Raw genomic sequence first — 17,660 nt, forward strand, 5'->3', positions numbered from 1 at the left:
ATAATGAGATCCAAGTAAAAACACTATATTTATTATTTGGAAAAAACAGTTCTGAACTTCAAATAGAAAAATTAAAAGACTGGAATTCTGGTTTCTATTGCAGTATGTAAAAAACTTGGATCTTGTTATTGCTGTTCTTATAAAAGAAAAACAAAAGCAAAAGCAAACAACAACAAAAAATAACTGTCCAAAATGAAAATCAAAGACTTGATACTCAGAAATCTGAATAGCCTGGGGAATCCATAGAATCACAGCTAAAATTTGCTTAACCTGAAGCAGAAGCCTCTGAGGCCACAAACTGGGAGACTCAAATGGCAATATTGGTGAATTTCCAGAGGTTGAATGTGTAGAGTGAGAACTTTCTCCTGGCTACTGTCTTAGGAGGACCTCTGTGCCTTCATGAGCTTTTCTTTCTGAAATCCCACCAGATTCTCATGGGCACAATCTGAAAGACATCCTATCAGATGATCCCCTGTTGCTGGCAGAGAAAATGAGAGTAAAACATTTAAAATACTTCTAAAACCTTCTCCATAACAAAGGCCTACACCACAGGAGAAAATAACTTGTCAGAGCTCTAAGAGCCATGGGTGAAATACATTCCTCTTCTACCCCCCTTAATCTTCAGTCTCCAGAAGGGGAAGGGGAGACATTATATAAGAAAAACCCTTGTAGAGGTAATAGATCAGAGACCCAGGTCTATTAAGACTGGAATTAAATCATAAGATTATTGAATGGTTCTCCTCCACCATGTCTTACCACTATACTGTCTAGGCTCCAGTACAGTAGTGGATTACACTTGACTAGATGGCTAAATAAAATAATTTTTTTCACAGTTCCAGAGGCTGGGTAGGCCAGGATGAAAGTTCTGGCCAATTTGGTTTCTGGTAATTCACTTCCTGTCTTTAAATGGCTTCCTTCTTGCTCTGTACTCACAGGGCAGAGAGAAAGAATGTGAGCTCTCCCATTTCTTTCTTATACAGACAGTAGTCTTGTTAGATGGGGGTTCCATCCTTATGACCTCATTTAACCTTAACCCCTTACTTTAAATAAATCATATTAGATCAGACAGGATATGAGTCTGGGCCAAAACAATCCAGTCCATAGTAGTAGAGAAGCCCCAAGTCGAGAGGAGAAAACAGCAAAGGTAGTAGAGGAATTTAAAGCCTCTAGTATTTATAAGCACAAAGCCCAACTCCTGGCCAGATTTGTGTAAATCCTCATGCTAGAGTATTTACTTCCATTTTTATTACCTGATACAATATATACAGCTAAAATATTACAAGAAAACTACAGAATATTCCTTTTGAATATTGATTCAAAATCCCGCAACAAAATTTTGGTAAATGGAATTTAACAATGTAGAACAAGAATGATAGATGATTGCCAAGTGGGATTTATTCCACATATTCAAGGCTGGTTGAACATTTAAAAATCAATTAATGTAATGCAGCAAGAAAATTCACATCATCATATCAACATTACCTAAGAACATTTGAAAAAATTCAAATCTTTCCATGATTAAAAACTATCAGCAAATTAAGAATGAAGAGGACCTTCCTCAACTTAATAATAGACATTTATCAAAATTTGTAGATCACTTTATACTTAATAGTTAGTGACTGGATACTTCTTCCCTAAGATTGGGAACAAGATAAGGATGTCCTATTTCACTACTCTTATTCAACAGTCTACTGAAAGTGTAGATAATGCAAAATGACAGAAAAAAAAAATTTTGATATTGAAAAGAAAAAATCTCTTTTTCAAGATGAAACCATTATCTCTGCAAGAAAAAAACCAAAGAATCAATAAAAAATAAATATATATTATATATATATATATATGCTATATATATAGAAAACTATAAAACACTGGTGAAAAAAATTAAATGATTTACATAAATAGAGATAATCTGTGTTTATGGGTTTCTATACTTAATAATTGTTAAGATGCCAATTCTTCTCAATACAACTTGTTATACAGATTATGTAAAATCCAAGTGAAAACCCAGGAAGCTATTTTGTGGGACAAATACATTCTAAAGTGTATTTGGACATCAAAAATCAAGAATATCCTAGGGGCGCCTGAGTCGCTCATTCAGTTAAGCATCTGCCTTCAGCTCAGGTCATGATGCTGAAGTCCCAGGATCTATCCCTGCATAGGGCTCCCTACTTGGCAGGGAGCCTGCTTCTCCCTCTCCCCCTGCTCATGCTCTCCTCTGCTCCTGCTCACTCTCTCTTTCAAAGAAAAAAAGAGAAAAGAAGAAAGAAGAAAGAGAAAGAAAGAGAAAAAAAGAAAGAAAGAAAGAAAAGAAAGAAAGAAAGAAAGAAAGAAAGAAAGAAAGAAAGAAAGAAAGAAAGAAAGAAAGAAAGAAAGGAAGAATAAAGAAATAAAAAGAAAGAAAGAAAGAAAGAAAGAAAGAAAAGACGAAAGAAAGAAAGAAAGAAGAAAGAAAGAAAGAAAGAAAGAAAGAAAGAAAGAAAGAAAGAAAGAAAATATTTTTAAAAAAATCGAGAACACCCAATCTACTACTTGGTAGTAAGGACTTAGAGTAACAAATTTCAAATCTTATTATAAAGCAACAGCAATTGATATATATATATATATATATATATATATATATATATATATATAATCTTGGTATTGGTAAAGGAAAGACATATAGATCAATATGACAGAATGGAGAGCCCAGAAATAGGAATGAAAATAATCAGCTGATATTTGACAAAGGTATAATTGCAATTCAATGGATAAAAAATATCAAATATGTTAGAACTACTAGACATACATATGCAAAAATAAATACACAAAATGAATCTACACCCGTTCTTTATATCTTTCATAAAAATTAACTCATAATGGGCCACAGACCTAAAATACAACGCAAACTATAGGACTTCTAGAAGAAAACATGAGGAGAAATTTTATATGACTGTGTGGTTGATAATGAGATGTTAAACACATCAATAGTACTATCCATGAAAGAAGAAAATGGTAAGTTAAACTTGACTAAAAGTAGAATATTTGCCTTATAAGTCACAGTTAAGAGAATGAAAGGACATGCCACAGACTCTAAGTAATGCATATCTCATAAAGAAATTATATCTAAAATATAGGAACAATCCTATAAACTCAAAAAGATGAAAATAAACCACCCAATGAAAAACTGGGCCAAAACATCTGAATGTATACTTTATCAAAGTAGATATACTAGTGGCAAATAAGCATATAAAGATGCTCACTATCAATTGTCATTAAGGATTTGCAAATCAAAACAATGAGATAAAATTACATACATATTGAAATAGCTAAAAATAAAAAAAAAAAGGAAAATACTAATTGCAGGAAAGGGGATGCAACAAAGTGAAACTCTCATTTGTTTTGGGTATGAAATCAAAATTGTCACCCATTTTGGGAGACTGTTTAGCAATGTCTCATAAAACTAAATACAATTTCACTATCTGATTCAGCATTGATGCTTCTTTAATGTACCCAACTAATTTGTAAACATATTTCCACACAAAAATCTATACATGAATTTTCATAGCAGCTTTGCTTATTATTACCAAAAACTAGAAGGAACCATAATGTCCTTCAATAGGTGAATAGACAAACTAACTGTGAAACATCCTTATAATGGAATATTATTCAGCAATAAAAAGAAATGGGCTATCAAGCCATAAAAGAATATAGATGGATTTTAAATGCATATTGCTAAGTGAAAAAGTCAGTCTGAAAAAGCTATAATACTGTACAATCCCAAACGTATGATCTTCTGGAAAAGACCATAATGTAGAGTTTTGCTGAGGGTTTGGTGGGTTGAAAGGGAAGGTTGAATAAATGAAATAGAGGAGAGACTTTATTTTTTTAAAGATTTTATTTATCTATTCACGAGAGACACACAGAGAGAGGTAGAGATACAGGCAGAGGGAAAAGCAGCCTCCATGCAAGGAACCTGATGTGGGACTCGATCCCAGGACCCCAGGATCATGCCCTGAGCCCAATGCCGACAGCCACCCAGGCGTCCCTAGAGGCGATATTTTAGAGGAGTGAAACTATCCTGTGTGATACTATAATGGTAAATATAAAATATTAAGAATTTGCAAAATCCATAAAATTTACAGAACAGAGTCAATATTAAGATGTGCAAATTAAAACAAATGTTTTAGGAGGTAGGGAGATTTTATTGATTGAACATAGAATGTGATAAAGATTCTAAATGTATTGGAAATGAATGAAAGAATTTCACTGAAAGGGCTGAGTAATAACAGACTGAATTGGAAAATGGAATCTGTGCATCTCATAGGAAAAGGAGCTTACACGTAGCACCATTCTCTAGTCCATTCATTTGTTTCTTACAGAAGAGCATGACTCCCACTCCTTAACTTTGGGTGTGCATAGTGCTTCTTTCCAAAAATTATAATATAAAAGGGGACTATTATAGTATAAAAATAGAAACTTTACAGGAAAAAAGAAACTAAAAATTACTGCCTCAAGCCAAGTGATCCAGTTTAAAATCAACAGTGATTAATTATGCTGATAGTATGTACTCTTGATATAATGTGATGAGAATTGCACTTTATCTCTGTGTTCTTCCTCCACACAATATATCACCCTAGTCTAATCATCAGGAAAACATTAGACTAATCCTAATTGAGGGATGTACTAAAATATCCTTAAACTGTCAAGGTCATCAAAAATAAGAAAATTATAAGAAACACTCACCACCGAGAGGAAATTAAGGAGACATGACTAATAACTAAAATATGATATAATAGATGAGATCCTGGAAAAGAAAAACAGGGGACTAATAAAAACTGAGGAAATCTGAATTAAGTATAGACTTCAGTAATAATAACAATAATGCATAATTAATTGTGACAAATGTTTCACAGTAATGTGAGATGTGAATAACAGTGGAAATTGGTTATAGGTCATGCAGGAACGTTTTGTACTTTCCAAGAATTTCATAAGTCTAAAACTCTTAAAATTAAAAAATGATCAAATTATAAAGTAAATAAATAAATGAATTGCCTGGCAATTTGATGATGCCCTGTGCCAATGATATTAAAACATATGAAAAAGTTTTCATTATTAAAACAATTTTTTCTTGTCCATTTTAATAGACAAAACAGTGAAACAAAGCAAGAAAGCCTAAAATTAGATTATAGTGAATGATGTAGGATATTAAAAAAGGAGAATTCTGGAATCATTGATGAAAGGCAGAACTCAGTAATATTTAATGCTATAACTATCTGGTAGCCATGTGAAAAAAAATGAAGTTAGATTTATATCTCACAATGTACAGGTAAGTTCCCAAATGGATCAGATATTTAAATGTATAAATGAAACCATACAAGTATCAGAAAAAAAGAATACAAAAATTAATTTGTAAGCTTTATGGATGGAAAGTCTTTCTAGTTCTCAAAACTTTCATAAAAGATATGATTGAGGGATGCCTGGGTGTCTCTGCAGTTGAGCTTCTGCCTTTGGGTCAGGGTGTGATCTGAGAGTCCTGGGATCAAGTTCTGCATCAGGCTCTTTGCATGAAACCTGCTTCTCCTCCCTCTGCCTGTGTCTCTGCCTCTTTCTCTGTGTCTCTCATGAATAAATGAATGAACGAATGAATGAATAAATAAATAAATAATCTTAAAAAATATTTGATAATTTTTTCCACATAAAATGAAAAATCTTATACATGGCAAATAAAGCATATGTTGAGTAAAAGACTACTTACTAAACAGAAAAATTGAAAAAAGTATAGAGCTCACAGAATAGTGAATACAAAAGACTTTTTTAACCATATTTAAATATCATCAGGTTTTTTCATAGAAGAGAGAGAGAGAGATGTAGATAAAAAGAACACTGAAAACATTTCACATCAGATTGGCAAGAGTTCAATATTTAACGATTTTTTAGTGAAATTATGAAGAAATAAAGAAATAAACATTCTCTTGTATTGCTATGAGGTGCATTAGTTTGTACAGCTTCCATTCAGTGCAACTTATCAGCATCCATCATATTTACAAATGCATACACTCTATTGACCCAGCAAATTTCACAAGAATTTGTCATACAGATTCATTCAGCCAGATAGAAAATGTTTTCACAGGGGTATTCACCATAATTTTGTTCGTAAGAAAAAAGATTTTTAAAAATATCCCTCAGTAGCAATTCAATTAAATAAATTTTGAGACATCTATGTAATGGAATATTAAGCAGCCTTAAAGAATGAGATCTCTCTATACTAATATGAAATGAGTACGGTTATCTTGACTAGTAAGTGAGAAAAGTAAGCGCAAAATAAGAATTTCACCATGTTGAAGAGTATAATTTTCGTAGGTAAGCATAAATAAACTCTGTGAGATATAAAGAAGGTATGAGGTATGATATCTTTAAAAAAGATATAAAGAAGGAATGAGTCTTTATATCTTAATTTTGTAAGATATAAAGAAGGTATGAGGCATGATATCTTTTATAAAGATATAAAGAAGAAATGAGTATTCACTAAGGGAGGAATTTATGGGAAGAAATGGGAACTGAAATATATATGTGTGTATATGCATGTGTGTGTATAATATATATATATATATAATTTTTAATCATGTTAATGTATGTCTATTTTTAAAAGTTACTTGATTTATTTACCAGTTCTTTTTTTTAAGATTTTATTTATTTATTCATAGGAGACACAGAGAGAAATATAGACACAGGCAGACGGAGAAGCAGGGAGCCCAATATGGGACTGATCCCAGGATCCCAGGATCATGACCTAAACTGAAGACAGAGACACTCAACCACTGAGCCACCCAGACATCCCTAATTACCAGTCTATCAAAAGGACTGAAGTGGTTGCATATTTAAGCCCAGTCTACACTTTGTCAATGTCAAAAGAAAACATTAGTTAATGTTGAAATCACCAATATGAACAATATAACAAAATAAAACAATCTTTACTATCATATTAAATTTTCCAATGGATCTCACCTTAGAACTAGAGTTAAGGTCAAATTGTTGTTCTTGAAGGAAAACACACTATCATAAGATAGACTTACTAATCTCCTAGTAAATAAATAACATTTTCATTTGCAATAATTTTTTTTTATTAATTTAGGATGAGACTTTATTTCCCCTATCCCAATGAAAACATTTGCTAGTAGGAAATGCATATTTTATGGTTGAAGAAAATTTTCACAGGATACAGAGATAGTGTGCAACTTGAGCTTAGTGTCCTTTGGTAAAAAAAAAAAAAATATATATATATATATATATATACACATATATATGAATTGGACTTCAATTCAAATTTCTAAATTTAAGTTTTTATTTAAAACTTGTCATATGTCTTAATTGTATGACTTTAGCAAGTACTTTTATTTCAACTTTTCTCAATGGGTTGTGGCAAAGATCAGATGACATTATGTGCGTAAGAGCACTTTGTAAATTTTAAGGCACCGGATAACTGCAAATAATTATTCTGACACAGTCATTTGCTAAATTGTATGGTAGGATTCTCAAAACAATGAGTGGACTTTCTTTAAAAAAGTTCACCTTTTGCTTATTAGGGCAGGAATTAATAACACCTTTAGCCTTCTTGGTTGCTGTTATCACTAGATGCTGCTGACATGTCTGAAGAAGAGTCACATAAAAAGATTTCAAAATGTGTGGGAGGACTAATAAGTGTTGAGGGCAGGACCATGAAAAAAGGAAATAAAAACTAAAAATGAAGAGAGAAGGGAAGAAGGCATATGGTCACAAGAATCTATACTTTCAGTGTTTCAGGGGGTTACCCCTATAGATTTCCAAGTGGGGATTTTACTTGTTAAAGCCATTTAAATATTTGTTTATTGTAGTTATGCAGATCATCATTTTCCAAAATTTGGGAGAAAATGTGAAAATTATTGAACTTAAAGTATGTCCTGAGATATATGTGATGCTATTAGTAATAACAGCAATGAATAGTTATACTTTGTTTGTATCCTAATGAGTTGATTTGGCTACTTTCTCTGGTAGGACTATGTTCCAAGATTGTAAAATGATAGTTCGAGCTAGCATAATATTTATGGCTCGCTATCTTATGGCTTCTTTTCTGCCTAATGTATTGATCCAACTCTATGGATATATCATTTCTACTCCCTTACTTCTTTACATGCCAAATAGATTTTTTTTTTCTACATTTAGAATTTGGTTTCTTTGACTTTGCCCCATTCTATGATTTGTTGACTGTCTTCTTAGGTGTTAGTTACTTCAGAACATGAATAAGGAGATTGTAACCACAGAAGTTTTTCTCAGGGTAGATAAGACTTTTACAGATTGTGGAATTGCAATGATAAATTCTTATGTACATACATGATGTTATCACACTACAGACGAAAGAGACAAGAGTGGATAAAACAGCACTTCCCTCAGCTGATTCACAGTGTTTTCATTAGTTTGGATTTAATCCAAATTGATCTTTGCATACTTTTCATCAACTCAACTAGACAAGTTCCTAGTAAACAGAGAGAAACTAGAAATACTGAAGATTAAAGGGTTTCTGCATGCCTGGCCTAACCTTGGGCAATGTCACTCCTAATAACAACAGATGGTGTGACCCCCTCTGAAGTCCTGTTTGTTGATGTTATAAATGACTAAAAATTGGGATTTTTTGCAAAAGTGCCTACAAAGACTATACTAGATCATCTCACAAGATAGCATTAACGCACATTAACTGGTAACTATAAAGGCAGGGCATTCTTGCTGCATTATAATTGCATGGCATTCCCCATAATCCAGTATCAAAGAATATTTCAAATATACATGAGAAAAATGGGAATGTAGCATTTAGAAAATTGTAAAAGATTACCATATCAGCAAGAGGTAGACTCACTGATTTTTTTTTTCTGCTTGCAGTAAAACATGAAATTTTCTTTAAACTTCAAAAGTAGTATGAAAGTCAAGAAGGAAGAATTTGAAGTAGGATTCAGAGAGAAAAAAGTCCAGTGGCCCAGAAAAACTCTCTAGAAGCCCTTTGCTCAGGCCTATTAGTTTCTGGCTGGGACTTAATTAGCACCAAAAGGGGCAGCTGAAACTGAGTGAGCACAGACTGGATGTACCTCTTTTTTGGGTAGTTGTCATGCTCAGGAAGATGTCTCATTGACTGCTGGCCATTGACAGTTATTGGATGTCAGTCATAGCAATTGCTTTACTGATAATTGTATGTTAGAATTCAAAAAGAATTTATGGGGTATAATTATGGGCTCTAATGATATAAATATGGTTTTACATATATATAAATACAATAATGAAGAACCTGAGATGGACGGAAGATGAACACAACTTTCCATAGAATGCATTTTATAATAAGTAAATAGCTAAGTATGCCTACTACTCAAATTCTTTATTCTTAGGTAAACATTTTTTTTCCAACTTTATTCTTTATACTACAAGAGTCATTTTAGTATTAAGAGTAGTGATTGTTAGTATTTCCGTTATAATACTAGCACTTGAATTTGGCAAACTCTGCAGTATGAGTTGTTTCATCCACAAACCACTGAGGATTTAATAATTAGCTGCTTTCATTAAAATCCTAGTGATGTGATAAGCAGTGGGTGTTACACACAAACTGATAAATTGTGGAACACTCCATCTGAGACTAATGATGTGATATATGTTGACTAATTGAATTTCAATTAAAAAAATCAGAACATAATTAACACTGAAAAAATTAAAAAAAAATAAAATCCCAATGAATCAGATTCAGAAACTGAGAAAATAAAAAAACAAATATATATACATATATATAGATATATATGTATATATAGATATACATATAATGTGTGTGTACATACCACATGATGTGAGAGACATCATGTACAAAGCTTTATAAAATTTTATCCCATTTTTGTAATAGTTCTGAATTTAAGTTTTTGTAGTAGTATTTTTATGCATAGAGGAAACAAGGTTCAGAGAAGAAAAATAGCTTATCCAGGTCACATAACATGTAAGTAATGAAATGAATTTGAATCCACCTTATTGTTAACTTCCCATCTGAGCAAGCAAATAATCTGTCCAAGGTTAAGCAGTAAGCATTAAAATGAAGTTTCAAATACAAGATTTCAGATTCTGTATCACTTGCATTTTCCATAGCATTGCACTTTAGACTTTTTCCAGAAGTTCCTCAGCATTTTTTATGAAAAGAAACTATTTTTCAATTTCTAAAGCCTTGGAGTTCTGAGTGAGGGATAATTCTTGCCAATATGGGGTATTTGTGATGAGTCTCAGAAATGGGAATTTGGCAACATTAATCAGCTTGAAGGTCTACCCAATATAACACTTGGATCTCCTTTTAAGATTTCTATTGTTTGGTTAGGAGTTTTTATTATGTGTACTCTCATGTACATTAAAATGACTTACATACACACACTATATATACATATATAGTATATCTACATATCATCTATGTCATCTTTTTTTTTTTTTCTTTTTTTTTTTTTTTTTTTACCTATCATCAGTTTAAATCTATTGAGATGCTATAGGATAAAAATGTGAATACAATATTTCTTTTTTTTTAAGATTTTATTTATTTGTTCATGAGAGACACAGAGAGACAGGCAGAGACATAAGTAGAGGGAGAAGCAGGCTCCATGCAGGGAACCTGGTGTGGGACTTGATCCCAGATTCCCGGATCACAACCTGAACTGAAGGCAGATGCTCAACCACTGAGCCATCCAGTCATCCTTTTTTTTTTTTTTTTTTTTAAGATTTTATTTATTTATTTGAGAGAGAGACAAAGAGAGCACAAGCGGGTAGGGTAGGGAGTCACAGAGTGAGAGGGGCAAGCAGACTCCCTGCTGAGTGGGGAACCTGACTTGAGGCTGGACTCCACCCCAGAACGCTGAAATCATGACCTGAACTGAAACTGAGTTGAATGTTTAACTGACTGAGCCACCCAGGCACACAGAGAGGTCTACTTTTTTTTTTTTTTTTAAGATTTTATTTATTTATTCATGAAAGACAGAGAGAGAGAGAGAGAGAGAGAGAGGCAGAGACACAGGCAGAGGGAGAAGCAGGCTCCATGCAGGGAGCCTGACATGGGACTCGATCCTGGGTCCCCAGGATCATGCCCTGGGCCGAAGGTGGCGCTAAACCCCTGAGCCACCCAGGCTGCCCCAGGTCTACCTTTTTGAAAAGAATGATCAATAAATAGTCCCTAACATAAGGTACAATATATTGTGTGACCCCGAATTAGCATGGCCACATCAGGTACATGGAGGCACAAGCCTCTAGGCAAGAGTGAATTTTGTGGTCAGGTAAGTTGAAGCTTCCCGTTTCCAGAGATCTCTTTCTGAGTTGATTCATGGATTGATGTATGGTGATAAAGGGTCTTGTCTCAATCCTTCAAGCTTTCTGACTTGTAGGGGCAAAACAGAAGAAAATCATAAAATGAAGAAGATTGAGAGCAGTAGCTCATGAAGTAAGAGAAAAACAAGAGCATGAACTTTTAGAAACCACGTGGAAAAGAAGTATGTATTTTATGAAATAGAAAGTGGAGACTGGGTGTTATATGTAAGCGAGGAGTCACTAAATTCGACTCTGGAAACCAATATTACACTATATGTTAATTAACTAGAATTTTAATAAAAATTTGAAACCAAAAAAAAAAAAGGGAGAAAGAAAAGAAACAAAGGGAGTGGGTACTAATATTTATGTTGATTGATTTTAAATCCTACCTACTGGTGAGGGAGAGATTTCATAATCCACTGCCAGGCTTTGTTGTGATTGGCTCAATGGTTGGACGGAGCTTGCACCAAAAACCTTTGGAGCTAAGAGGGAATGGGACAGGGAAAGGCTAAGAAGCAGAACCATTTCTCCTAAGTTCTGAAACTCCTGGTGTAATGTTACTGGCAAAGCAGTCACCTGATAAATATTTGTTGATTGATTACCACATCAATAGAATCAAGGAATTTGCATATGATAATAGGGCTGAATATTTCATAGGACTCATCTGGAAAAATGAAGGGTAAATGATGTGATTAAAGTCTATGAAATTTTGCAGGATCTGAATTGAGTGAATGCAAATGCCCTCATTAAATGCTTGATTATTAGTATGTTGAGGATCTCTTGAAACTTGAAAGAGACAATTGTGAATAAATGAAGGTAATAAGACTAATGATAAAAAGGTTAATACACCTTTGGATTGAAAGTGGCAGGGTAGGCTGGACATATAGGAAGGCCTGAGAAGAATTGAGATCAGTTGATGGATGATACATCTAGAGTGGAATTTAATATAATTTAATTCCATGCACATTTAGAGACAATCCTATACCCGTTTGAGTCTGACATTATGGAACAAAACAACCTCCTCCTATAAATTCCTCCTCATTTTCCCTCTTAAGAACTTAATGATGTTCTGAATTGACAGAGTTTCTGTCATTTCTCACACATTTTCAGTGAAGGACAACTATTTAGATGGAGAGCACGACTATTCAAGGACCTTGTAACAAAGAACATTTCTTCTCTGTTTGGGAAGATTGTTGTTAGATTCAAGGGCACAGCTTTGGAGTGTACTTAGCCCCAGATCAACTGAACCGAACTGGAGATGAATGAAGTAAGAGACATTATAGCCAAATAGCTTTTATCCACAGATGGAAGAATATAGATTTTCCTCCTGGTTGAATGATTTGAATTCCATTGGTAAAAGCATCCTTGATGAAGAGAGGAGGGACATTATTTCTATTGCCCATCTAAATCTGTGTCCAACTCATACCATCTAAATGCATCCCCTTTCCTTTAAATTTGGTTCATTTTGAAATTGTTTTGCATTAAAAAAATACCTAACAACTTGTTGAACATAGTATTTGACTGAGTTGACCATTTTCTTTAGATAAGAAATGATTCAATAACATATTAAATAGTCATTCGGGAAATGACATAAAATACTACTTCATATTTTGCTTAGTATTTTATTAAAAATCATTTCTATATTTTACCTTGTAAATTACTAAAGAACAAGGAACTCAGTTTCCAAATATCATCAATAGAATTTTATGTATACATTTTATATAGGTAACTTAACACACGACTGTTTTGTGTTATTTAATAGCTAAAATTTGTCCATATTGACCATCACTGTTGCTAAAAAGCAATTTGTGTCAAAGTTGTTTCATCCAAATCCACATTTAGAGCCCAAAAACTTTTATAAAAAATATGATTAAAATACAAAAACTTCAGTTGGCTTGCAGTTTTTTTTAAAAAGAAAATTAGGACTGCATTTCTGAGCCAATATGTGTGAATAACTTCTATTCTCTAAAACTATCTACAGTAATGGATTCTTGCAAGGAAGGTTAATTGCTAGCATTTTATTTGACCTGACAGGACAGCCAATGTTTTCGCTATCCAGTGTCAATGTGCCAGCACCCCCTGGTGGGCACTGTTAAAAATAAAATTTAGTCCTGATAAAAAAGGTTAAAGGTGTTCATTGGTATTCGGTTTATTGTGTGGGAATGCCTTTGCACAATCCAGATAGCTTTGCCTTTCTGACTGAATACTGTCAAAAGTATATTATGTAACCACAAAAATTGCAGTTAGGATGTTATCAGCTCTCATTCTCCTGAAATATCTTTGTATTTAAAAAATTCACATGTACTTTTTTTGTATTAATGTATATGTGTTGGGGGGGTATATAAAGTAACATGAGCTATATATCATTTGTATTCAACAAATATTTTTTATTTAAGTTTGTGCTATTATTCTTGCAGTTACAATCAGAGTTTTGACTCTTTCCTGGAGTTATTGTGGTATAGAAAAAAGCATGGATTTCTGCATGAGACTGATTTTATTTGACCTCTAATTCTCTCAAATATTAGCAGTGCGATTTAGAGAAAATTACCTACCCTTTTGGACCTCATTTTCTTCATCTGTAAAATAAGGATAGAAATACACACCGATTGTTACCAAGTGGAAGTGGTCGCCCAAATATTTTAGGCAAATTTTTCCTGGAGTCCTCCTGTGGCATATGTTCTTAACAATAGACATCTTTAAAATGCATAAACATGCACACATTTTTATTGCTGAACATCAACAATGATGTAAAAAAACTAAGGAATTCTAAGCATCAAAATGCATTATAGATGGTTGCTTTATGCTAAAATAAACACAAAGTAAACAACTGGATATTTATCTTGATAGGAATAAATTATACATTTTGTTCTGTATTATCCTTGGTACCTGACATAAGTTAATTATTGGGAATTTTACAATAAATGTTTATCAAGTGACTCATAGGATATGCAGAAGCTCTAAAAATAGTCAAATCAAGAGCTAGAGCTTATTAGTGAAATGACATTAAATTTGGCAGAGTTTATATAAATGCTCTTCTGTGAATTTATTTGTAGATGTGAAAGAAAATCCCTTTAAAATTCACTCCCAAGATATTAGACTAGCTTTATATGTGTGACTAGTTCCACAAATCTTGTCTGAATTAACGGGTGATTTAAAACAATAAAGTAAAATCTAAAGGAAAGCGATAAAAGAAAATGAATGAAAATTTAAGAACACTATGCAAGTTTCCTGACAGCCAGGTTTTGAGAAGGATTGTTGAATGCCCCAAGAAATTGGGGTGGAAGGATTGAGACACAAAATACTCAAAGGATGCAAAGTGCAGAACGAATACATGAAAAGCAATCTCCATTTTTTTTTTTTTTGCAATTATGCTCTGTGATATCTGGAAGCTATCTGGAACTGTTGTTTTGGTGAATGCACATCAGAATTTCTTGGTTTCATGCTTTAGAAACAATCTGGTTTATGGTTCGTTGAACAAAGTAGATCTTCTCTAACCACAGTGGTCTGTGGTGAAGGCTTTCACCAATGGATTCCAATGTTCGTTTCCATTGGCTATGTTCTTAATTTAGCATATATGACATGGTATATTTACATATATTTTAATGCTTCCATATTCTCCTCAAGGCTAGATGGGAACTTCCTCTGTGCATGGACATTCTTTTTCCTTTTAATGCCACATGTTACAGATAACCAGGTCAGATTTTCCAATAAGTTTGCAATTATTCTAAGGCAGAGTTTCCCAAACATTTGTGGCCATAAAACTGCTTGGAATGGTGTGAAAAAATACAGATTACTTGAATTTACCCCAGAAAACTGAGTCATAATTTTCCTTTGAAGGTGCTTGGAAATATATATCTACAAGAAACAACCAAACTTATTCTTATGGTTATTTTAAACATCAGGCCTATTCAATTGATTCAATTCAGAACAAGCTTACATAAAGAGAATGTAAGCACAGATAACTCAATTTAAACATAAAAAAAATACTAGATAGAGGTTATTTAGCAAACAAATAGTGAAATTATAATGGTCATTTCTTTCCTATAACCTTAAACATCCTTATTCATTTTTTAGGGTAATAAAATGGACTTTTTCTTTTCAATTTGAGCTAGGTTTTATGTAGGAAATGACAACAGATAGCAATAATTTGCCTTTCTTTCTCTTATCTCATTTTATTTATGACTGAGAGAACACTTCCTGCTAGAGTGAGAAATTACTAAAATATCAGCAGTTTTGAATTTGTTAAATTTAGGTAAATAGATATCCCGATTCCATAAAGATAGATGATAGACAGATGATGATAGATAGATGATAGATAGATAGATAGATAGATAGATAAATAGATAGATACAAAATCTATTAGGAAATGTATGAGTTTTCAACTTCTGTATCACAAATTACCCTACATTTAGTGGCTTTAAAATAAAAAAAATATATATATCATCTCACAGATTCCATGGGTCAGAATTCCAGTAAATTTTAACTAGGTTCTCTACTGAGCATCATACAAAGTTGAAAGCAAGATGTCAGCCAACTGAGTACTCATCTGGAGACCTAAATAAGGAAAAATATATTTCTAAACTCCCTCTGGTTGTTGACAGAATTTACTTCCCTGTGGTAGTATACTGTGGTCCCCACTATCCTGCTGGCTATCAACCAGGGACCACTCTCAGCTCCTACAAGCCACTCACAGGTCCCTCACATGTGGCCTTTTTGATCTTAGCAACAGAGAATTTCTTTTACATCATTACTTTTTCTTTTCAAATCTCTCTGGCTTTCTTTCACTACCAGATGGAGAAATCTCTGCTTTTTAAAGGGCTCATGTGATTTCATCTGTCTCACTCATAATCTTCATATCTTAAAGTTGATTGATTTGGGCCTTGAACTATATCTGCAAAATTCCTTCACAGAAATTATGCAGAGTAAGGTTTGATTGAGAATGGACATCTTGGGATGGCATTTTAGAGTTTTGTCTATTAAAGCAGCTAACAAGCATTTTTTCCATATGCAGATGATTTAAAAATATGTCACAGGGGCGCCTGGGTGGCTCAGTGGTTGAGCACCTGCCTTAGACTCAGGACATGATCCTGGAGTTCCGGGATCAAGTCCCACATCAGGCTCCTGCAGGGAGCCTGCTTCTCCCTCTGCCTATGTCTCTGCCTTTCTGGGTGGGTGTCTTTCATGAATAAGTAAAATAAAATAAAAATTAAAAAAAATAAAAATATGTCAAAAAATCTAGCCCTAGAGTTTTACTGGACTTCCACAGTTTGTATTAGAACAAAACAAACAAACAGCCCCCCCACAAAAAAAAAAAAAAAAAAAAAAAAACACAATAGTTCTAAAGAATAGTCAATGACCACAGTACCATGTTGAAGAAATGACTCCACACAGAGGTATGTAACCTTTTTTGGACAAGAATCCCTTTGAGGACCTGATGGAAGATTAGAATTTATTTGTCACTTCCCAAAATGTACACATATATTTCAGGGCTTTTTAGATCCCAAATTAAGAGTTTCTGATCTAAGTATAAGAGCACAAAAAGTGAAATTAATCAATGCCTCTATGCATCTCAGAAAGTACTATAAAGAAGTGGAAAGAGAACATAATTGGAAAAGTTTAGAAAACCAGAAGAGGAATTCGATGAAAATGTAGAGAAAATATACAAGATAGAGTAGGTCTTTAGGTGATTTCGGGCAACGATTCATGATCCAGTTCCAGAAATTACATGTTACTACTTCAGTACGTGATGGATTTAAAGATGAGTCATTTAAAAATGTGCAGTAGTTTGAAAGATTTTATTAACAATTTAAGTTGACTTTCTCTGTGTTTCGCTTTCCATATACAAAACATAAGATCTACTTTCTGAAACTTCTGTGATAATCGAATGATTAAATGTCTATGCTGTCTGGCTCATTGGAACAGTGGCTCATTACCCCTTCCCAAGAGGCTAAGTGGTAGCTAGTACTAGTCCTAGAATTTTATGATTGGTACATCTTTGCTTTGAGTTTAATGTCTATCTCCAGGGGTTGCCGATTTAATACCTCCAAGATACATCCCACTAATTATCAATAAGATTCACATTTTATTTTGAAGTAGTGTCATTTTATTGTTTAAAAGCTATGAGAGGATCCCTGGGTGGCGCAGCGGTTTGGCGCCTGCCTTTGGCCCAGGGCGCGATCCGGGCTCCCGGTGCATGGAGCCTGTTTCTCCCTCTGCCTGTGTCTCTGCCTCTCTCTCTCATGAGTAAATAAATAAGTAAATCTTAAAAAAAAATAAAAAATAAAATAAAAGCTATGAAAAGGCAGAAAATGTCATACGTAGGACTAAATACAAGAGAAGGC

Source organism: Canis lupus, chromosome 8 (assembly GCF_011100685.1).
Source record: "Canis lupus familiaris isolate Mischka breed German Shepherd chromosome 8, alternate assembly UU_Cfam_GSD_1.0, whole genome shotgun sequence".
Lineage (NCBI taxonomy): Eukaryota > Metazoa > Chordata > Mammalia > Carnivora > Canidae > Canis > Canis lupus.